Below are 24,077 nucleotides of genomic sequence, written 5' to 3' on the forward strand. Positions count from 1 at the left end.
GTCACACGAAAATTAAAATGCGTACGGGGCACTAACACAACCGAGAAGGCCGAAACCCTATTTTATCTAGCTTGTTGTTACTCGTTCCCTCTAAATGAAAATTCGTATACGCTGCTGTATGCGCAGGATGCACGCCCCTTTCTCTCCTCTCCTCATCGCCTCCTCTCAATCCTTTTTCTTTTGAGGGAAAAACTTTTAATCTATTCATCTTCAATCATGATAGTACAACGAACACTAGAAATGATAAAAGTTACGTCCAGATCGGTAGACCACCTAGCGACGACTATAAGTACTGAAGCGAGCCGAAGGCGCGCCACTATCATCGCCCCTCCCTTGCCGGAGCCGGGCAAACCTTATTGTAGTAGACAGTCAGGAAGTCGTCGTGCTAAGGCCCCGTAGAACCAATGCACCAGAACAACAACCGTCGTGGACGAAGAGTGTAGATCAAAAGAATCCAACCTGAAAACACACGAACGAAGAGGAACGACGAACAGATCCGAGCAAATCCACCAAACACAGATCTGCCGGAGACACAACTCCACACGCCCACCAATGATGCAAGATGCATCACAGGAACGGTGGCTTCGCGGGGAGACCTTTATTCCATCTTCAGGGAGCCGCCACCGTCTCGCCTTCCTGAGCAGGACACAAACCCTAACAAAGCTCGAAAAAAGATTTAAAAACGGAGCCCTCCCACCAGAAAGGGCCGAGATCCACTCCGCCCCCATGACCACAGGTCCACCGGAGATGGGATGGACCGGCGCCGGCGCCCGTGGGAGGCAGAAAACTCTCCTCTCAATCTTGTTGGCCCATAATTCCACAATGCGATAATTCCTTGTATGTGGATCAACACAGTGATGAGCCGACGAATAGACAGAATTTTGGCCTGATCTGGAGGTGCCGGCCTGCCGACGGCATAATCTCGTGCTAATCCATTAAGTCTAGGTCGGCTCTTTCTAAGTATGTTGTGGCCAGACACATGTGTTAGTTTCAGACTGAAAAATCTCATCTTAACTAATTTGAAAAATATCTCTTCCTTAATTCATCTAGGAATAGGAGGTTATGGATATATTTTGTGAAACGGCCACTACCATCGGATGCTCATGCATCAGTGACTTCAAGGCCGCTTCGATAATTAACGGATCTTGGTCATGATCTTTGGATTTACTATGACAATGTCCAAGCGGATCAAAGATTTGTCATGTTCCCTAAAAAAAATATTTGTCATGTTGAATGACAATGTGCTCTTTCCAAAGTGTTGGTGGACACTAACTCTACTGCAGGGCACTTGGTATGACTTTGATCTTATATTTTATTCTATTTTTGAAGATGTAAATAGATGTTTTTCTGACTATGCTAAACCAATACTCGGTATGACAATCTTTTTGATATAGTAAGAATGATATCATTGACTCACAGAATTTTTTTTCTCCTATATTGCCTTCGAATGTTATGTATATTGTGCTGTTATAGTTTATGCTACAGTGAGCAGTGGTTGACACTAGTGCCCATTTTTTCTAGCTTCGTCCCTGTCTGTAAGGCGGTGCAAGATCCTGTTTCGAGAATTTAGCGAATCTGAGCCTCTTTCATTGTTGGTATCATTGGTCTAGGATTGATTACCACACTGATTGTGTGGTAATTGGAGCCTCTTTTACATTTCCAATTTATACAAGGAGCCCGGTCACACATGTGAGATAATCGTATAAAATTGCCAGGCAAGTAATCTTTACACAGCACAAAAACCATAACAATGACATAAAGGATGCAAATTGGAAACCGATGAAGCACATGCTCCTGGATGGCTAACAAAATTGCTATCACACCGAGGAGCATTCTTATTACAGGTTTGAATAAGTCGCCAGGAATCGAAGATGTAGGTGAGCGGTGCGATGTGGCCGCGGAGAACGCGCGCCTGTACTACTCTTATCATGCCCTAATGAGGAGTGCATGTGTGAGAGAGTCCCTTATATGTTGGTCTCATTTCTCCTTCACTCTGTATGTGACTTTTGAGGAATGACAAATTAAATGGGGCAAAACCCCATATACTTTCAACAATGACAAGGAGGTCTGTAGCAAGCGGGGCAGTTGGGGTTGTCACTGTCTGCAAGAGCAAATTATGAGATGCAAATTTTCCATTGACAATTCTGGAAACATATTGTACATAACACCGTACTATCACCATTATGAACTGAATTTCTAACTACTGCTTCAACTAGAGCAAGCATTTCGAAAACAAACTACACAATGACGGGAAGCTATAATTAGTCTTTAATTATTTCACTGCCAATTTTCCGTCTGACTAGCCATATATTTTACATATATTTTACATATTGTTTTGTGGGTTTACCAAAAGTGGGGGAGAATTTTGTCGAGAATCATCTTCGTTTGGAGCCACAAGCTTTCAGGCCGTTTAATCCTCCAATCAATATTACTAACGTTTGAATAATACATGAGAAAGCGAACATGATGCAATAGTAACTTGAACTTGTATTCATTTTCTTGATATATCAATTGTCAAACCCTTTTTAATTTTTTGTTACCTATGATTTACAGAGGGAGTACGAGGTATTTTGTAATAAATCTGTGGTTGGATCTGCAAGAATGAAATGCCAGAGTACTTACTGTTTCTCTGTGTCGCACTCGGACCCGCCAGGCCTCCGGAAGGCATGGTAATGAGCAGAACGATCTCCAGTATAAGCAGCAGAAGAAACATTTTCACGTGACACCTCGAAGCCATGGTAGAATGAAGGATATTGCACACACCACTCTATTTCTCTTTGTATTGTCACCCTGCTGCTTCGTCTCTCTATATAAAGGATCATTGGATCATTGGATGGTTGTTGCTGGCAGCTGGCATGGACGGAGACACGCTCTACTGACCCATTTAATTGGCAGCTTTGCTTGACTTTTGAAAGTGGAGACAGGCCGAACTTCACTGCTTCCAGCAGTAGACATCCACCACGAGAGGTTAAGAGCATCTCCAGCCGTGGGCCCCCCAGGGGGCGCCTAAAATCGCCTCCTGGGGGTGACCCGACGCAAAAGGTGGGTCTGGGGCGAGTTGGCCCCAGCCGCCGCCCCAGGGCCGGCCCCAGGCGTGAAAAAATTTTAGACAAACTTGGGCTGAAACACGCCACTTTTCGGCAAACATGGGCTTTTATATTCGCAAATTTGGGCTAAAACACGCCATTACATATAAAAACTAGTCAAAAAAATTGCTGAAGGCCGAGAAGTCGCCGTCGTCGCCGCTATCGTCGGCCTTCTCCTCCTTGATTTGGGCGCCCCTGCTGGACCCCTCCCCGGCTGGTGGCGGCGGCGCGTCGTCGTCGTCGTCGCTGTCGTCGATGATGACGACACCGCCTTCGTCGCGGCCTCGGCGGCGCTGCGCCAAGCGCTCTAGGGCGGCACGCTGGCGCTCCCTCGCCATCTTCAGGGAGTCTTGGTGTGCCCATTCAAGGGCCGCATCGTCGTCGAGCTCGACCTCGCCATGCTCCGCCTTCACCGGCGCCAGCAGCCCCGGCTCCGTCTTCACCGGAGCCAGCCCGGCTCCGTCTTCACCGGGGCGAGACCCGGCTCCGTCTTCGGCTTGACGAAGCGCGGGGGAGGAGCCGACGAGGAGGCGCGCCGGCCGCCCTCGCTAATGACAATGTCGGCGCTGCGTGTACGCCGGCCGAGCGGCGTCTCCGCCGCGGGCTTGGCCTTGACGCCGAGCAGAGATGGAGTGCCAGAGGAGTGGGAGGAAGAAAGCGACGAGGAAGAGGACGAGGAGGAGCCGAACCTCCTCGGTGCCCATTGCCCGTCGCCAACGGTGGGTTGTTGCCGCCCTCGAGGTGCGCCAGCACGCCGTCGAGGGTGCGCCAGCACGCCGTAGAGGGTGCGGCCGGGGACGCCCCACCAGAGGTGGCGCCCCTCGCTGTTCTTGGTGCCGCCGACCACCGGCGCCCCGTTGGTGGACACCAGCCGTTGCTGCTGGCGGCGCTCGAAGTACGCCGCCCAAGCCGCGTTGTTATCGGCGGCGTACTCGGGAAGGGAGCGCTCGGCGTTGGTGAGTGAGGTGCACGCAATCTCGACCTCGTGGCGAAGTATGATGGCTTTGTGATGGCATCGGGCAACGGGGGAATGGGCACTCCCCGATTGCTGAGCCTCTAGCCCGCGGCCCGGCGCGCATGTCCGGCGGCGCCGGGATGTTCGCCTGGAACAGGAGCCAGGACTCCTGTTCGCGGAGCGAACGGCGGCCGAAGCCGTTGGCTGCCGCCTCGTTTCCGGGAAAACGCTCGGCCATCGGGGAGAGGGAGTGGCTGGGGAGAAGAGATCGGCGGGAGAGGAAGGGCTGGGGGTGGCACTCCAACGCAGGCGAGCGAGACAATATATAGCCGTGGAAGGGGAGGCGTCGGCGCGCGTCGGCGCGCCGCCCCGTGACGCGCCGCCCGTGAGAGGAATCAATGGAAAAGCTGAGCGGCGGGAAACCGAGGCGTCGGGAAGACGAGGCGGGCGGTGTCGCTGATGCGGCTGCCCCACGACGCGGCTGCCACGCGGCACTTTCGCGCCAAAAACGATTCGCCCAGCGCCCCCGAGCGGCCCCCAGCACGCCGGGTTCGGGTTGTGTCCGCCGGCGCCAATTTCGACCCGAGCCGGCGAAAAATGGGCCCCTGGGGCGCGACTAGACTGATTTTTGGCGCCGGCGGCCGAAAAGTCGTCTGGGGGGCCTTGTCGGGGGCGCGGCTGAAGATGCTCTAGGAGTCGCTGTACCTCATCATTCTATTGCAGACGTTGAAGAATCATTGTGCTGCCGACAGGGATTATGTGAGACACCCTGTACGCTCAGGCCATTCCAAAAAAAAAACATTGAGAAAAATAATGCTGGAATAAATACAAGAGATACTAGATGATATCCCACGCGGAGGTGGATGTATAGTTTGTAAACATTGTGCAGAATACTACTTCGGTCATTACGATTTAAATGAAGTGAGAAATTTCTGCATAAGAAAAAAACTTAACATAAAAAGTTAATAATGTCACAACTAAATGCATTGTGATGTAAAACCCACTTAAAATGCACTAGTGCATGTTGCATGGTAGAAGATTCTCCGGCGTAGATCAGATGGACGCTAGTGAATCAAGCTAGTAACCTAAATCCAATGACTACAATTTTTATGATGATGTGGAATCACACATGTTAAGACACTTAGAAGTAGGGGATCACTCTTTTGTGTATACAGGATATAGGATAAGAAGATTTGACTTGACATGAATCCGCAAAAAAAAAAAAACAGATTTGACTTGACATGAAAACACAACTTTCAAAACGGAATATTCAATATGTCACCTTCTTAAGGCCTTGTTCGTTTAATCCTCCTCCCAAAGGGATTGGAGTGGACTGGAGAGGATTTTGGCTTGTAGGGGATCTAATCCCCCTCATTCCCCTTCAAAAACCACCTCAACCGAACAGGGCATAAGGGGGAAAAGAGGGCTTTAAATAGGTTCCCCAAAACTCGAACTGTTATGCCCAGATTATGTGCACCCGGGAGGCTTGGTGCTGCCATGAAGGTTCCAGTTTAACTGCGGTTGGGCAGGATCTAGGGTCAACTGAAACATTGCAACCTAGGTTGTAACCCTTTTGGTAAGCCCGGCGGCTGGCCAGAGGTTCTGCGGAGACTGCTGGGCCTGAAGGTCTCGGACACCCTCCGAGCAAGTTCAGGAAAGCCTTGTTGATGTTAGTGTAGTCGACACACATGCGCCATGAGATGTTTTTTTTTCGGACCATGATGGGGCCGGGTCGCCAACCACTCGGGGTGAGCAACCTCCCTAATGAACCTTGCAATGAGAAGCTGAGCGATTTATTTTCAGATTGCTCAACGTGTTTCTGTGGTGAAGTGTCTGAGGGATTGTTGGATGCCTAGGCTGTGCTAGCAATGAGTGTAGGAACCTCAGGCATGTTAACGGGGCTTCCAAGCAAACATGTCCAAATTGTTCATAAGGAATTGTAGGGGGAGACCTCATCTTCCCAGCACAGGTATCCTCCGATGATCATCATGTTTGTCGGGTCTTCTGGCTGCACTTGAAATTTGTTTCTCTCTTTAACCGGTTGGAAAGCCGGTCCAGAGTTGATCTTGCGTGACAGTGTTGCGACAGATGGGTCGAAGGACCTCTTGGTCTCCTCGAGTTCCATGGAGGCTAGTGCGGCCTCTGTAAGCTCTACATTGGTGACCTCCACTTCGAGCGCCCTCTCGAAAATATCATGTACGGCAATGATGCCATTTAGTCCTAACAGCTTCACGCATATGAGGGTAGCAACATGAACTTGACATAAGCGGGCCTACCAAGTATAGCGATGTAGCCCGTGCGAAACGGCGTAACCTCAAAGCACATTGTCTCTGAGCGGAAGTTTTCTTTGGCTCCCAAGATCACTTCCAGGTAGATTTGTCCCAGGGGTTGCACCTTCATGCCTGGCAAAAACCCGTGGAAGCTGGTGGGCATCGGTCTCGGGAGTGATTTGGAGATTCCCATCTTTGATATGGTGTTCGGAAAGATGATGTTGACTCTGCTGCCACCGTCCATAAGGGCTTGCGGAAGGAAGAAGTCGCCAAGGATCAGGTCGAGCACCAGGGCAGATTTCCCTAGATGTGTGATATAGTCTAGCGATTGGCTCGGTCGAAGGCGATGGTGGAGTCCGACCAGTCTAGGTATTCCATGTGAGTCGGTGCAGTTACATAATCTGCACGTCTTGCGAGCTTCTAGTCTCGCCATGTATTGGTAGCATGGAAGATCATGTGCACTCCTTGCGGTCGGGGAGGCTGGTCGGTTGACAAAGATCTAGCTGCTTCAGAGTTTTCTAGGGTCAGCACTGCCTCCCGTGTCAAGGGCGATGGAGGGACACAAAGGCACACATCGTCCCCGTTTTGGTGGAAGAGGAACGTGAGGCTTCCTAAGTGCATGGTGCTGATGGGAGAGGCTCAGGTTGCAGGAAACTCTCAGTTCCCTCAGTAGGGTGGAGAGCATAGCCGGAAGTACTAGAGGAGAGTTCACATGGGGTTTTTATACAGGTTCGGGCCCTTATGGTCGAGGTATTAACTAACTCATCTTTGCTTTAGATTGATGCGGGAGCACCTCGTGCGAGGGCGTTACCGGTGAAGGATGATGAATACTACCAAGGTATATGTATAATGGAACAGATGCCTCAAACTACCCCTAGCATGGCCTTATAAAGGGGATGAGAGGTAGGGTTTATAGGGTTCCTAACCGACCTTCCCGCGAGGGCATTTTGGCTTGTACAACAAGATCATGCAATATCTTCAAGACAGCCCCTGGACCCATCGTTGGGATTAGGTCACTGTCAAGCATCTGGGCCCTGAGGCCAGCCCAATGTGGGCCTTCCCGGTCGATGGGTATAATTTATCATTAGTGGATGCGTGCCCGGATCGGCAAGTAGCGGCGGGGCCAACAAGCAGTGGCGGTGGACTTGGCCCGACGGGTTGCACTCCGCTACATGCTTGGTTCACGATGGAGGCGCATCAATGGCCCTGGGGGTGCAATTGTTGGTGCGGTGGCGATCTGGGTTCCCCCTAGATCTGCCATCCAGTGCCACCTGGCGACACGGGCTGGCTTGTGGCATCGGTGCAGATCCATCATGGATCCTACGGGGCGACACTGCTCGGGGTACCCATGGTGGTGATGGGGTTGCGCGACTGCTTGGTCATTTAGTGGCGGTGTGATCTGCGTCAATGGAGTTTGTGCGTTCCTTGGTGGGGGCTAGCATCAATGGGTGGCATAGTCTGGTCCGTTGTGGTGGACGACGTCCGGCGGCGGGCATGTATAGAGGGATGGCTTTGTGTGCATGCGTGCAAGCCTTTGCCTTGTGATCTCCTTGCATACTTCTCAGTTTTGGCCATAGTCCGAGTTGGGATCCCCTAACATTACTATGCCATCGGTCACATCATAGCCGATGGCCACAGGCGTGGCGGCGTGTGAGCTATTGCCGAGGCTTTCTCGACGGTGGTGTTCGGTAGGCACTGGGTTCCGCCTCGTAACACTAGAACTAGCTGGGGACGGAGGCGTGGATGCTTCCTTCCATGGAGGCATTGACCCAGACCTAATGGATGATGTCAGTCTAGGAGTGGAAGGAGATGCCTTATGCTCTTCCTGCCATAGTGGGTGCGTTACAGTGTGGACGGATGGCGGTGTCTCGGGACATGACTGCCAGGGCGGTGGCCTCGAATGATAGTCCGCATGGTTGTCTCTTTGGCAGGCTCCGTGGCAGTGGCAATGCCTCCTGGTCATCTAGGAGGCGAGGGGTGTGGCAGCGGGTGGCTCGAACTCGCTCTCTATAATTGGCAGTTGCAATGCCCAGATGTGGATCTAGAGGGCTTCTAGCCGTGGTGGTGGTCCTGGGTGCTTCATGGTGATACGAGTGAGCTGTTGAGCGAAAGCTCCGTGCTTTGACTCTGAACGCGGCGATGCCTGCGTGTGCCGCTTTCCTATTTCCAATTGAGGACGTCATTGTGGTTCTCCTCTCCATGCTATCTTCTCGGAGAAGACCTTTGTTCATTTCAGACTCGGCAGCGGTGACGCTTTGCACTGTTCCTCCTCCTGAGGGCATTTGGAGGTTAGGTGTCCCAGGTCATGTCGTGATGTTGTGTTCAGGCCTTCCAGTGTTATCTTTCGGCGACATAGTCGCGTGTGTTTATGTTGTGCAGTTATCTCGGGATCTACTTTGTAAGATGGCTTCCTCATTACCTTGTATCAGATGCAAGAGCCTGTTTCGAGAATTTAGCGAATCCGAGCCTCTTTTATTGTTGATACCAATGGTCTAGGATTGATTACCACAGTAACCGTGTGGTAGTTGGAGCCTCTTTAACATTCCCCATTTATACAAGGAGCCTGGTCACACACGTGAGATCATCGTTTGCTGACAACGAAATGATGTATCAAATTGCCAGGCAAGTAATCTTTACACAGCAGAAATATATAACAACGACATAAAGGGTGCAAATTGGAAACCGATGAAGCACATGCTCCTGGATGGCTAACAACATTGCTATCACACCGAGGAGCATTCTTATTACAGGTTTGAATAAGTCGCCATCGAAGATGTAGGCGAGTAATGCGGTTTTGGCGGCTGAGAAGGTGCGCCTGTACTAGTCCTCTTATCATGCTCTAACAAGAGAGAGAGAGAGAGAGAGAGAGAGAGAGAGAGAGAGAGAGAGAGAGAGAGAGAGAGAGAGAGAGAGAGAGAGAGAGAGAGAGAGAGAGAGAGAGAGAGAGAGAGAGAGAGAGAGAGAGAGAGAGAGAGAGAGAGAGAGAGAGAGAGAGAGAGAGAGAGAGAGAGAGTCCCTTATTACATGTTGGTCTCATTTCTCCTCCACTCTAGTACATGTGTGAGACTACAATTTGCTGATGCCAGGAAACCATAAAGGTGTCTACGTGACTTTTCAGGAATGAAAAATTAAATGGGACAAAACCATACTTTCAACAATGACAAGGACGACTGTGGCATGCGGGACAGTTTGCCTTGTCACTCTCTGCAAGAACAATTTAAGATATGCAAATTTTCCATTAACAATTCTGGAAGCATATTGTACGTAACACATTACTACCACCATGCTGAACCGAATTTCTAACTACTGCTTCAAGTAGAGCAAACATTTCGGAAACGAACTACACGATGAGTCAAGACAGAGGGAAGCTATAATTAGTCTTTAATTATTTCTCATTGCCAATTTTTCATCTGACAACCCATATATTTTACATATTATTTCGTGGGTTTACCAAAAGTGGGGGATAATTTTGTGGTGAATCATCTTTGTTTGGAGTACCACCAGCTTTCCGGTCGCTTAATCCTCCACTCAATATGACTAGCATTTAAATAATGCATGAGAAGACGAACTTGTAATAGCAACTTCTATTCTTTTTTCTTGATATATCAATTCTCAAACCCTTTTTAACTTTTTGTTAGCTTCGATATAAAAAAAAATTGTATTGAGAACACATAGGTATGGTAGATGAAGGATGGTAATATATGCCAATATAAACATTTAGAAATTCTGTGATTTATTTACGTTTTAAACCTAAACTGCTTCAATGATAAAAACCTGTAAAGACGGTATAATACTCTGTATCTCCATGTAAGAGATGATCATTTGTCTAGTAACTTAACTCATACTCTCTCCGTCCGGAGTTACTTGTCGCGGAAATGGATGTATGTAGACAGATTTTTAGTTCTAGATACATCCATTTCTGCGACAAGTAATTCGGGATGGAAGGAGTACTAGCTGTTCTCTAATAAATCTGTGGTCGGATCTGCAAGATTGAGAGGCCAGAGCACGTACTGTTGTTTATCTGTATCGCACTCGGACCAGCCAGCCCTACAGACGGCATCATTATGAGCAGAACGATCTCCAGTATAACGAGCAGAAGAACCATGTTCATGTGGCACCTCGAAGCCATGGTAAAATGAAGGCTGTTGCACACACCACTCTCTTTCATGCTTCGTCTCTCTCTATATAAAGGATTTCTCTTCCTGTTGAACGCACCCGCAACTTGGCTTTTGGTTCATTGGATGGTTGTTGCTGGCAGCTGGCATGGACGTTGACACGCTCTACTCGCCCTTTCAATTGGCAGCTTTGCTTGACTTTTGAAAGTGGAGACAGGCAGAACTCCACTGCTTCGAGCAGTAGACATCCACTACGATAGAGGTTAAGGAGTCGCTGCACCTCATCATTCCCTTGTAGACGTTGAAGAATCATTGTGTTGCCGATAAGATTATGTGAGATACCCTGTGTGCTCGGGGTATTCCGAAAAGAAACACGGTAAAAAGAATGATGGAATAGATACAAGAGATACTAGATGAAGCCCTGCTCAATGGCGTGGAGGTGGATGTATAGTTTGTAAACATTGTGTAGAATACTAATCCGGTCCTTACGATTTAAACTAAGTGAGAAATTTCTGCATAATTAAAAAGATCATAACACAAGAAGTTAATAATATCACAATTAAATGCATTGTGATTTAAAACCCACATAAAATGCACTAATGCATGTGGCATGGTAGAAGATTCTCCGCGGTAATCTCGCGAAAAAAAATAATTCTCCGTGGTAGGTCAAGCGGATGCTAGTGGATAAAGCTAGTAAATCCAACTGTTACTATTTTCATGATGATGTGAAAGCATGCATATCTATACAATACCTACTAATAAAGCAAGGTGCGCTTCTTCGATGTTATAATCCGTTCACTCATATTGTTTTTATTTTTATTTTTTAACCATCCGAGGTGGTACTAATTACGTTGTTTCGTTCAGAGAAGGTCTTGGGCTTACGTGGTACTACACCAGCTGGCTTGATGGGTCACATCCACGGTACTGATTCACACAAGAAAAGGATTAAAACGTCAGCAGAGCTTGTGCATGTCCACTATTGCCACCGGTAAGTAAAAAAAGAACAATAATTCGTCCAACCGTAAGAAAACTGTGGCAGTGCAGTATTCCTACAAGATCTCATAGAAGAGGCAGTACCAAGTTAGCCAACTAGCGCACTACAAGCATTTAACAAATCAAAGTAAGAAAATAATCTATGTGGCCACTGTTGCATGCATGCAAGGGCGATAGGTCGTGCGGCGCAAGACCAGCTCATGCTGCCAAATCATAGTCTAACACTGAACATGGAGGTGTCTTGAATCAAACCACCATTTGATCTTTTTATCCACGCCCCCATTGGGAGCAAATCATTTGATGGATCAAATTTGGTGCGGCTTTTGAACCTTTGTCACTCCCCAATTTCCATGTAGTTACCGGACTATATTTACACTATTGTGTGCTTCAGAAGCTAAAAATCAATGCCCATTGTTAAGAACTTTTAGCCTTATACACTGTCTGCCGATTTGTGCTCACTACTGCACTGACCAGAAAAGAGTCAACAAACAACTTTCTGCTATAGCCAAAAGGCACCTTGCATTAAGTTCCACTTGGCTTGAACTAATTCCTGTTGATCCGTAACAAACAAAATCAACTGAAACGTGGCTTTCTTATAGATGCATAGCTCACGGTAGTACCATAAACTGGAATGGGTGGGATCCTAAGATCTCCTTCCTTAATCCCTTCTATGTGATTTTCTATCAGGGAGTTTAAAGTCCAGCCGCATTAAGGTCCCCTTTCTATTTCACTTCCTATGTTATCTTAGCTGAAAAGAATCCAACTAGCAAGCTGATGGAGCCTTTTTTGAAGAGTCCCGATCCCATCTGGTCCAGCTCTCGCGTCGTCCTCCCCGGGGCGACTCGGGCGGCGGCGAACACGCCCGCTCATGGCCTCTTCATCCGTGCTCCCTCTCCCCTCGCCGCTGCCCCGTGGTCTTCGCCGGGCAATGCTCGTGCAGATCTGGTGGCGGCGGGGCTCTGGCGTGCTTGGGTGGCTGCCGTCGAGTTGGGGACTTTTGAAGCGGCCGACGGCGCTGCGCTCCTCCATGCAGGGCGCATGTGCCTACGGGTAGCGGGAGGATGGTGCTGGCTGTGCATGTGCTGCGCATGTGGTCATCGACGTATTCCGGAAATGTTGTACGAGATCTTGCCCATGATATCTGGATCAGATAGAATTCGGTCGTGCACGTCCATTTCAGCCTACAAGGTTCCATGAGGGCGTGGCACGAAGCTCTATTGACACCATGGGACATGTCGGCTTCTCGATTTCTATGGTGTAGGCAGCTGTGGAAAGGTCATGGTGGCTGAGATCGGAGGATCAGTTAGACCGATGGGGCCTTCGAGACGATGGAGTTAGCCAGGTGTTTGATAACTCGCAGGAGTAGTAGTGTCAAGTGGGAGTAGCAACACTAGAGGAATTCATTTTTGGTGGTGCTCCTCGGGAGTTGAGTCGGGAATTTCAAGGTGGAAACCTAAGGTCTGGCCTTCATTGGTTGTGTTTGGCAATTGCCTTGTTGAAGTAATTGTTTTGAGAGCTTGCACTTCTCCAGGGTGAAAATCTAAGATGTTTGATTGGGGCAACGACTGCGCTTGTGCACTGTTTCCTTCCTGCTGACATTGCTTTTATGTTTTTCGGGTGCTGTATTTGATGGTTGTTTGTGTGCGGCTGCTGAGAGAAGTACATCACTATGGCAGGACCTTTTTTTTTCTTTCCTTTTTCCTTTGGCTGTGTGCATTCTGGATGTCTTTGCAACATATTGTTGATGCAGACACTGGGTGTAAATAGTATCTTCGTGATATTAATATATTTCCCTTTTATAAAAAAAGTTGATGAAACCTTCTCATTAGCCTTCCCAAATTATTCCTTGATTTGAGCTTTATCTATTAGGCGGGGCGAGAGCCTGTTTCGAGAATTAAGAGAATTTGAGCCTTTTTTATTGTTGATATCATTGCTATATTGTTGATTACCATGCTGCAGTGTGGTAATTGGAGCCTCTTTTACTTTCCCATATATACGAGGAGCCTCGTCACGGACGTGATATCATTTGTAGCAGGGCAACATTTCATGCACAACAAAACGATGTATCAAATTGCCAGGCAAGTAGTCCTTACACAGCACAAAAACATACCAATGATATTATTTTTTTGACAAAGGATGAATTTTTGTTGGCTCAAAATCAAGCATCAAAAGGATACAAACATGATGAGCACATATCTGGCCTCTCCATAGATAGAATGCACACAACCAACATCAGCACACGCACACAAACATGCGAACATCAAGCAAAGTCATAGAAGGCCAAAACTATATGTAGGCGCGGAAAAATTGAAAAAATAACCAAAAAGTGATCAAATCTACGATCGGCAAACTGCGGGAATGACCATATCCGCACGAACCATATCATGACACCACACGGATGACGAGGTTCTACAACAACAATACCTTCAAGAAGGGAGAGATGCTCATGCCCCGCCATCACCGTATCCACCCGCGAAGGTGAAAATCTAGGTTTTCACCATGCAAAATCAGTCCAAAAATATCCGAGCAATGCCTTCAACAAGGCAATGACAGAAAAAACGTCGCCATTGCCAGCTTTAACCAACTCGAGTGAGACCTTATGCTTTCACCCCGGAGGTCGAGACCGGGTGCTTGAGTAGCACCATCACTAAAGTCACTCATGTATTGTCGCCACCACTTTTTCGTGATCCCAACAACACATGTCATGTGCACTCGCCGCTGCTCTACAACCATCCCTCGGCGTCATGCCATCGTCCATAGTTTACATCTCATCGCTAAAATCAACCACCAGATCTGGCGAGATGAACCCTCCCAAATACTTTTTGGTGACCACCGCCGTCGTGGAGCCATAGGAGGTCGCTGCAACACAGTCTGCAGCCACCACCACCTGGTCAACTGGATCTGGATCACCACCACCAAGCCGTCTAGATCTGAATTAAAGCAACCATGACGGGTCAACCCACATTAAATCTGACCACCGCGCCATCCGCATGGCCACGGACAATCGCCGCCATCTAGAACCACATGGGCTACCACCCACGTTCCAAGACACCGCTGCCCGGAGACAACCCGAGGACCTATCATCATGGCAGAGGCCGGTGGCCATGGCGGTAGTGCGTGGCGATGTGATCCTCGCGGTGCTCCACACAATCAGACTCAGGCCACAAGCCATGGCGACCCGCACCGCACAAGCGTTGCTTCCTCGCCGTGCTGCAGCGTCTTGCGCTACGTGCGCCCATCAAGGAGGGAAGAAGAGGCCCTGCCACTGACTAGGCTTCGCCCGGGAGTGACCTCCGGCAGCGGCAAGGAGGAGAAGAGGTGGGGAACGTCGGAGGGCCTGGCGGCGCTAGAGTTCACTCCGTGACGGGCGACGTGAGCAAACGATGCATTTTTTGGGTAAGGATAACAACCATATAAAGGATGCAAATTGGAAAACAATGAAGCACATGCTCCTGGATGGGTAACAAAATTGCTACTGCATCGAGGAGCATCTTATTACAGGGAGGAATAAGTCTCTAAAAGTTGAAGATGTAGGCGAGTGGTGCGGTGTGGGGGCCGAGCAGGCACACATGTACTAATCCTCTTGTCATGCTCTACTGAGTGAGAGAGATAGGGAGTCCCTTGTACGTTGGTCTCATTTCTCCTCCACTCCACATGCGAGACTAAAATCTGCTGATGCCAGACAACCATTAATGCATCTATGTGACTTTTGAGGAATTAAAAAATAAATGGGCCAAAACCCCATATACTTTCAACAATGACAAGGATGTGGACGTCGATAGCAAGGGGGGCAGTTGGGCTTGTCAGTGTCTGCAAGAACAGTTTATGAGATGTAAATTTTCCATTGAGAGTTCTGGAAGCATATTGTACGTAACACCTTACTATCACCATGGTGAACCGAGTTTTTAACTACTGCCTCAAGTAGAGCAAGTATTTCGGAAACAAACTACACAATGAGTCAAGACAGAAGGAAGCTATAGTTAGTCTTTAATTATTTCTCTTTGCCATTTCTTCATCTGTCTAGCCATATATTTTACATATTGTTTCATCGGTTTACCAAAAGCTAGCAGGGGTGAATTTCCTCAAGAATCATCTTTGTTTGGAGCACCACGAGCTTTACGTCCGTTTAATACTCCAATCAACATGACTAACATTTAGAACACATAGGTACGGTAGATTAAAGATGGAAATATATGCCTATATAAGCATTTAGAAATTTGGTAGTTTATTTACAGTTTAAACCTAAACTGTTTCAATGATCAAAACTCGCAATGACGGTATAATACTCTGTGTCTCCATGTAAGACACGAACATTTGTCTAGTGACTTAATTGATGCTAGCTATTTTGTAATAAATCTGTGGTCGTATCTGCAAGATTGAAATGCCAGAGCATCGTACCGTTTATCTGTATCGCACTCGGACCCGCCAGCCCTCCAGAGGGCATCATAATGAGCTGAACGATCTCAAGTATAACGAGCAGAAAAACAATGTTCGTGTGGCACCTCCAAGCCATGGTAAAATGAAGGCTGTTGCACACACCACTCTCTTTCTCTTTGTATTGTCACCCTGCTGCTTCGTCTGTCTCTATATAAAGGATTTGTCACCATGTTGAACGCACCCACAACTTGGCTTTTGGTTCATTGGATGGTTGTTGCTGGCAGCTGGCATGGACGCAGACACGCTCTACTTGCCCTTTTAATTGGCAGCTTTGCTTGACTTTTGAAAGTGGAGACAGCCCGAACTTCGCTGCTTCGAGTAGTGGACTGCCTACGTCCGTGTCAAAATGGTGCTTCACCATACGACATGTCACAGCAAGTCTTAAACGTCTGTCTCTGGGACCATACCAGGAACAACGACTCCTTAACCTCTTCTCAAATGTGGCTGAATCGTCAATGCGGATGGGTGGACGTCTACTCCTCGAAGCAGTGAAGTTCATGGAAGCTGCCAGCCACGACCATCCAAATTTCTAACTACGACTATTCCATGTATGCGTGTGTATATAAGCGCTTGTGTCTGTACTGATGTTCAAATTTCTGTACAAATCCTTTATATATAAAGAGACCAAGAAGCAGCAGAGTGACGAGAGAAGAGAAGAGAGCGGTGAGTGCAACAATCTTCATTTTGCCATGGCTTGGGGGTGCCACATGAACATGGTTCTTCTGCTTGTTATATTCGAGGTCATTTTGCTCATCACCATGGCGCCGTCTGGAGCGCTGGCGCGTCCGAGTGCGAGATCGACAAACGGTATGCGTTCTTGCCTCTCAGTCTTGTAGATCCTACTGCACAGAAGAATAATAATTAAAATAGTACCAGTTAACTCGCTAGAACAACATTTGCTTCTTATCTGTTGACGCAGAGTATTAGCCAGTTTTTGTAAACAGTACATAGAGTAAGACGAGAAGTTGGTAAAGAGAAATAGTTAAAATCTTGTGCCATATACACTTTCTGTCTGTTGCTGATTGTTTTTTGAGATAGCGAACCGCTCATGCCATACACACTTTCTATCTAATTATAGCTTTCTTCTGTCTTGACTCATTGTGTACTTTGTTTTGGAAATGGTTGCTCTCTTTAAAACACTAATTATATTTTAAGTTCACCACTGTGATCCATAAATCGCTCTTGCAGGAATGGGCGACCCCAACTGTCCGGCATGTACGGAATATCCTTGTAACTGCTGAAAGTCTGTGGGCTTTTGGCCCATTTAAATTTTCATTCCAGAAAAATCACATACTCGTTAATGGTTGCATGGCATGAGAAAATTATAATCTCACACAGAGAGAGTGGAGGTGAGTTGACACCAACGGAATCTCCATCACTCCTCCATAAAGAATGATAAGATGACAAATATCCTCCGCTTATGTCTTCGATCTTCGTTTCCGATGATGACTACTTCAACTATCTTATATTATTCCTCCGTGTAATAAGAATGCCTTTGATGGGGTAGCAATTTTGTTAGCCATCTAGGAGCATGTTTGCATCCTATTTTTATTGTTTTTACGTTTTTGTGTTGTGCATAGATACTAGTCCGGCCATTTGATGCATCATTTTGTTGCGCATGCAACATTGCATTGTAGTAACCGATGATCTCACATGTATGACCATGCTCTGCACATGTATGGAAAATGTTAAAGGGGGTCCAACCTTTTGTATTATTTTGAAAATAGGGGAAGACCCTCGGCTTCTTCATCGAGTGCGGCACCACACGTTTAGTGTCATATGCAATCCCAGAGCAATATCAACAATAAAAGAGGCTCCTATTGGCTCAATTACCCCAGCGACATACTGCACATAGGCAATCTCATCATTCTTTTGCAGGCATTGAAGAATCATTGTGCTGCCGATAGGATTATATGAGACACCCTGTGTGCTCCAGGCATTCCCAAAAAATGAAATCAAAGAAAACGAATGATGGAATAGATACAAGAGATATAAGAAGATTTCTCCCTAGTCCAAACAGCCTCCCTATCTAAACAGCCTCTCAGGTCTCCCCTAACGACTCCGGAGGCGTCCGTGCCGCCGCACACAAAGCCTTCTTCATCGGCCATCCAGTCCCTTGCCGCTACCAGAGGAAGCCACCGGAGGGCCAACAACGGCGGCGGGGCACTCCCGCATCCAATCTTTTTTTTTTTCGTTTTGTTTCTCCCCCATCATCTCGTCCGCCCGCGATTTCCTCGCCATGGGACCCCTACATCTCAATCTGCCGCAGACAGAAGTGCGCCCAAATGCGTCGAGCTCTCTACTGGACGTCCTCACGTGCGTTGTCCGGCCGGTGGCGCTACGGTCCATGGCACTACAATCCATGGCTTGGTGGTGGTGGTCCATATCTGATCGGTTGGATGGTGGTGGCTGCAAGTAGTGCATCGACTTCCTATGAATCCACGACGTCAGTGGTCATTAAAAGATCTTTTGCAGGGGGCATCACTCCTGATCCGATGGTTGACTTCAACGGTGAGATGCAAATTATGGACGATGACTTGACGCAAAGGGATGGTGGCGCAGTATCGATAGACGCATCGCATGTTGCTGCTCGGATCATGAAAAAGTGGCGATAACAACACATGAGTGACTTCGATGGAGGTGGTGCTACTCGAGCTCCGGGGCATAAGCCTTGGTCAAACCCGAGTGGTTATACCTGGCAATGACGATGTTTTTTGTTATATCGTTATCTTTTTGAATGCATTGCTCGGATATGCTTGAACTGCTTTTTTTCAAGATGAAAACCTAGATTCAAGCCTTGTGGTTGGGTCCGGTGACGACTATGCTTGACTATCGCTCCCTTCCCGAAGGCGTTCCTGTTGGAGAACCTCATCATCCATGTAGTGTCATTAGGTGATTGGTGCAGATATGATCATTGTTGTAGTTTGCCAATCATAGATCAGATTGATTCGGGGGGGGGGGGGGGGGGTTCGACGCCTATGCATAACTTTGGACTTATATAAGTTTGCTAATTGTTGGCATGTTTACGCGTGTACATGAGTTGATGTTGGTTGTGTGCATCTTAGCTCTGAGATGCCACGTGTGTGCTCATTGTATTATATATGTATCTTCTTGATGCCCAATGTTAAGATAATAAAATTCACCCTTTGTCAAATAAGAAGATTTCAACTCACATGAGATAACTCTAAAAATGGCATATTCAATACGTCACCTTCTTAGCAGGGCTTTAAATAGGTACCCCAAAACCCGAACTGTTATGCCCACATTATGGGCATTTCCTACTGGCATCTCCTATTTGGCGCTTATGCGCCGGTTCACCAACGGGTGCCTGCAGGCGGGCCGGTCGGTTCCGTTGCTTTTTCCTGCTTTTAAAACGCAAAAAATGAGTGCCAACGGGGATTCAAACATGCGCCCTACCTGTTGCAACCGCACAGCTATAACCACCAGGGCACGCGCTCATGAGTCCATAGTTGGCTCATTTTTCTCCTTATTTACTTGCTTCCACAGTTTGTTTTTTTTATTCTTATTCTTTTCCTTTTTTCTCATCTTTCATTGTTTTCTTTAGTGCGCGGTTTTTTATAAATTCGCTGAACTTTTTTCAGAATCGATGAACTTATTTTCAAATTGGATGAACTTCTTTGAAATTGGATGAACTTTTTTTGAAATTCGATGAACTTTTTTCAAATTCAATGTACTTTTTTTCCTAATCGGTGAACTTTTTCCAAAATCCATGAACATTTTTCAAAATCGATGAACTTTTTCCACATTCCATGAACTTTTTCCAAATTTGAAGTATTTTTTCCAAATCGGTCAACTTTTTCCAAAATCGATGAACTTTTTTCATATTCGATGAACTTTTTCTGAAAATGGTGAACTTTTTTCAATGTGATGAACTCTTTTAAAATATTGATGAAATTGTATTCAAATTCATGAACTTTTTTCTCAAATCTGTGAAGTTTATTCATTTTTCTTGAACTTTTTTTGTTTCATGTGAACTTTTTCAAATCTGTGAACTTTTTTCAAATTCATGATTTTTTCTTAAATTAGTGATCCTTTTGAAATTTCGTAAACAAATTTCATTATTTGTGAACTTTTATGAATACGTGAGCCTTTTCTATTTTGAAAAAATTCGCAAACTTTTTATTAATCTGTGAAGTTTCATGTTTTGGAACCACGCAGGCCATATTGTCTTAATTATTGTCGAGGCACTACCGACCACAAGTGTTAGGTAGTTCTACTGGTTAGCCAAGCGGTTATAGAAAGCAAAGGCGTGCGTTCGAATCCTGGTGCTGCAACCTTTTTTAGGATTTTTTGTCGGTTGTCGTTACGCGTTCGTGGGCCGGCCCAGCAATGCGCTGCTGCAAAGCGCCAGTTGGTTAGTTGGCGCTGAAGGCGCGGAGTAGGAGCTCCCCATATTCCAGGTCTCCAAAACAATCCTTGAGGGGCTTAGACGGAGCCCCATGAAACCTGGCCCAAATCTGACGCAGTGGTATCCCCTCAAGCTCCTGTTTCTTCCACTCATCGAACTCGAGAAAGCACGTATACCAAACGCCAAGAGGCGCACCAGATCCTCCTTCCTCCGAAAATCCACCTTGTACACGGACAAGAGACCACTGGAAACCGACCTCCTCAATTGTTGTGCTACCTGCTCCTCCCATACAATAAAATGACTTGGATTTCCATCCTTTTTTTTTGAGGGAAACTTGGATTTCCATCCAAATCGTCAAATAAAATGACTGGTCACGCGCGCCGGGCCGGACGTCCGGCTACCAAGCCGGACAATCGGGCCTTGCCCAGTGTTTTCTACAGCAGCGCCGTTTTCAGGCAGTAGAATTTGCATATGACTTTGGATGGAGTTCATCTGTTTCGACGAGACGAACAACTTTGATGTTGAAGTTTTCTAATCCGAGGTCATTTTGAGAGTGTTTTGGCATGTTGCGGGTTCTAGGCCAGATGAGTGTCCAGGTTCCAAGCCAGACTGTGTCTTCAATTTTTTACCTTCTGCTGCTTTTCCCGGATAATACCCCGGACGTCCGGGCTTTTCGTCCAGCATTGGGACGGACGCCCGGCTGCCTGGCCGAACAATCCAGTCATCTGTTACTGCAGCGCATAGATTTGTAGCTGTGTACGGTGCTCCCCTTCACCATAGTCCTCCTCGATAATATTGTACCGGTGCTTAGGCGAAGCCCTGTGACGGTAAAACATCAAGATCGTCACCACGCCGTCGTGCTGACGGAACTCTCACTCGACACTCGACGACGGACACATAAACGCATCCCGGGGTTCGTCAATCGTGTAAATCGCTCTAGGACCCCAAAACACTGAGTAATAGTGCATGAAACGGATCAGAATCAGCCAAAATTATTAATGTTGATGACCGGCATATCACTACAAGAAATATGTTAACTAATGACCTTCTGTGAGGATGCCGCTGCCCAGCTGCGTCAACCCGGTGGTGCAGCTTGCCGGCAACTTCGCACCGGTGCAGGAAATGTCGTCCCCGCTGCGGAACCTGCACGTCACCGGCGAGATCCCGCCGGCTCTGCTTGGCGGCGTGTACGTCCGCAACGGTGCGAACCCGCTGCTCCCGCCGGCTCTGTTGGCGGCGTGTACGTCCGCAACGGTGCGAACCCGCTGCTCCCGCCGATGGCAGGGCACCACCTCTTTGATGGCGACGGGATGCTCCACGCAGTTTCATTACCGTCATCTTCGTCCTTGGCGCCGTCGGGGGCATCTTACGTGCGTCGGTTCACGCGCACCAGCCGGCTCGTGCAGGAGGAGGCGCTGGGCCGGTGCGCGTTCCCCAAGGCCATCGGCGAGCTTCACGGCGGCGCAAGTCTCGCCCGGCTCGCTCTCTTCGGCCTCTGCACGGTCGCCGGCATCGTTGATGTCAGAAACGGCACCGGCGCCGCAAACTCCGGGCTAGTCTACTTGGGCGGCCGCCTCCTCGCGCTCTCGGAGGACAACCTGCCGTACCAGGTGCACGTCGGTGACGGTGGCGACCTACACACCGTCGACCGGTTCAACTTCGCCGGGCAGCTGCGCTCACCGATGATCGCCCACCCCAAGGTAGACCCGGCCACCGGCGAGCTGTTCGCACTGAGCTACGACCCCGTGAGGAGGCCGTACCTACGGTACTTCTACGTGGATCCGGCCACCAGGGAGAAGTCCCGCGACGTGGAGGTGGCGCTCCGGCAGCCGACGATGGTGCACGACTTTGCCATCACGGAGAGCTTCGCCGTGATCCCAGACCAGCAGGTGGTGTTCGACATGGGCCAGATGCTACGTGGCCGCTCGCCGCTCGTGCACGACGATGGCAAGGTCTCCCGTTTCGGCCTCCTCCCACGGTACTTATGCGAAGTAGCTGGCTGACAACTACTCATACAGGACACGTATAGAAATATAATGTTCCCTCTCGTCCACGTGTCACCTGCTATTTCACACGTGTCAACCATATATTTTGTTCATTCCGTAGGTATGACTCGAACGACTCGAGGATGCGGTGGTTCGACGTGCCAGAATGTTTCTGCTTCCACGTATGGAATGCATGGGAGGAGACCGACCACGCCGGCGACGGCCCGGACACCGTAGTCATCATCTGCTCCTGCATGATGCCGCCAGACACACTATTCTTGGAAGCCGCCGCCGATGCCACGGCGAATTTGCGCTCCGCCCTCACCGAGATCCGGCTGGACCTCCGAACAGGGGTGTCTCGCCGGCGTGAGCTCGCGTGGGGGTTGAGCCTGGAGGCCGGCACGGTGAACCGGACCCTGCTGGGGCGGCGGACGCGGTAAGCGTACCTCGTCATCACTTCAACTTTTACATTGGCCCTAAGGCTGGTCATAGTGGGGAGTAACTTAGACTAGTAACATGCATATGTTACTAGTCTATGTTACTACCTCTATAGTGCATAGTATTATAGATTAGTATCATAGATGGTCTCATTTATTGCCATGCATAACACATAGTAGCATCACATTTATTATTGTTACGGTATCTACCTATGTTACTATAATCATCTCTCTTCTTTAGTTGCCTGCCACATAAGCATGTTTGCGAGTCCCAACTGCATGATACTACTTATGTTACCCCATTATGGCCAGCCTGAGGCGCACTAGACCAGCCGATGACTCAACCACCCAAGCGACTTGAGTCAACACTGCCCCTTCAAGACTGGTATATGAAGGCACCGTTTCGACCTCCACATTGGCCCCGAGGTCTTGCACCAGTCTAGTTGATAACTCTGCCACCCAAGCGATCAAATCCAACACCCTTCGATGATGTCGACATCTAGAGCCGTTGCTCCGACTTCCACTCTAGCCCCGAGGTTGCACACCACCCGGGTCATTGGTACTTCGGTAGTGACCATGCGCCGACAGGACAACTCCACCCAGCAGAAGCTCCTCAGGCTAGGACGTGACCTCTATAAACAATGCCTCCAAGGAGGAAGTGATGAGAACACAACTGCCGCCCACTCCGGTAGAAACCGGGTTCTGGAGCTTTCGCCCAGAGGAACCAACATCTTTGATGGTGGGAGAAGCGGTGGGGCACCTGCAACGAGCGGGGTATGATACCCACGTGCCCCGACATTGTCAGCGCGAACCAAAGACAGAGTTGGGATTCACCCAAGGCTCCGATACATCTACATCCACATTGCCGCCATCAGAGACACACACGCTGCCACCGTTAGCTAGGCCAACAATCGACACCACCCTCTCATCGCTGCACAATAGCAAAAGGCTTCCCAAACAGAAAGCGCAGCCAGCCGAGCACTGTGCAACACCACCAGGACCCTCCAACGCTCTATCACGTTTGCTGTTTCCATGTTTCCTATAAGACTTATATTTAGGAACAGAGGGAGTAGATTTTTTATGTGCAAGTCAATTTTGATGGGCAGAAGATGAGAGCTATTACTGTCACAGCTGAGACGGGCCAAGGACGGGAGAAAACTAGGATCGTGGAAACAGGAAGCAGAGAAACATTGTGGCGTAAGCTGGTTGTAGTGCTCCTACTATGAACATAAAATCGAAAAAATTAGCAAAATAATATAATACATTGAACAGTAATATTTTACTAGAAACCACCTGATGTTATTTTGCCACTAAACTGCTCAAGCCGTAATTCATTTGGTCTTGTTTGAAGCCATAAGATTTCACAATTTTTTGATTTTTTTTCTTATTTTTTGATTTTACAGTTTATGTCAGTTGGAAATAGAAGAAGG

General features: G+C 48.1%; 2 long non-coding RNA genes and 1 pseudogene across 2 annotated transcripts; 2 read left to right on the forward strand and 1 right to left on the reverse strand.

The window, feature by feature from the left end:
- Positions 1–1,690: 1,690 nt before the first annotated feature.
- Positions 1,691–2,895, reverse strand: LOC123039898 (uncharacterized). Its single transcript, XR_006418007.1, has 2 exons — positions 2,623–2,895; positions 1,691–2,101 (listed from the first exon to the last, which is right to left on the reverse strand). It is a non-coding gene; the product is annotated as an uncharacterized lncRNA (long non-coding RNA).
- Positions 2,896–16,295: 13,400 nt separating this feature from the next.
- On the forward strand, positions 16,296–17,605 carry LOC123039899 (uncharacterized). Its single transcript, XR_006418008.1, has 2 exons — positions 16,296–16,663; positions 17,045–17,605. It is a non-coding gene; the product is annotated as an uncharacterized lncRNA (long non-coding RNA).
- A 3,676-nt stretch (positions 17,606–21,281) lies between these two features.
- LOC123038717 (9-cis-epoxycarotenoid dioxygenase NCED3, chloroplastic-like) lies at positions 21,282–24,070 on the forward strand (annotated as a pseudogene).
- The last annotated feature ends 7 nt before the right edge of the window (positions 24,071–24,077 follow it).

Source organism: Triticum aestivum, chromosome 2B (assembly GCF_018294505.1).
Source record: "Triticum aestivum cultivar Chinese Spring chromosome 2B, IWGSC CS RefSeq v2.1, whole genome shotgun sequence".
Lineage (NCBI taxonomy): Eukaryota > Viridiplantae > Streptophyta > Magnoliopsida > Poales > Poaceae > Triticum > Triticum aestivum.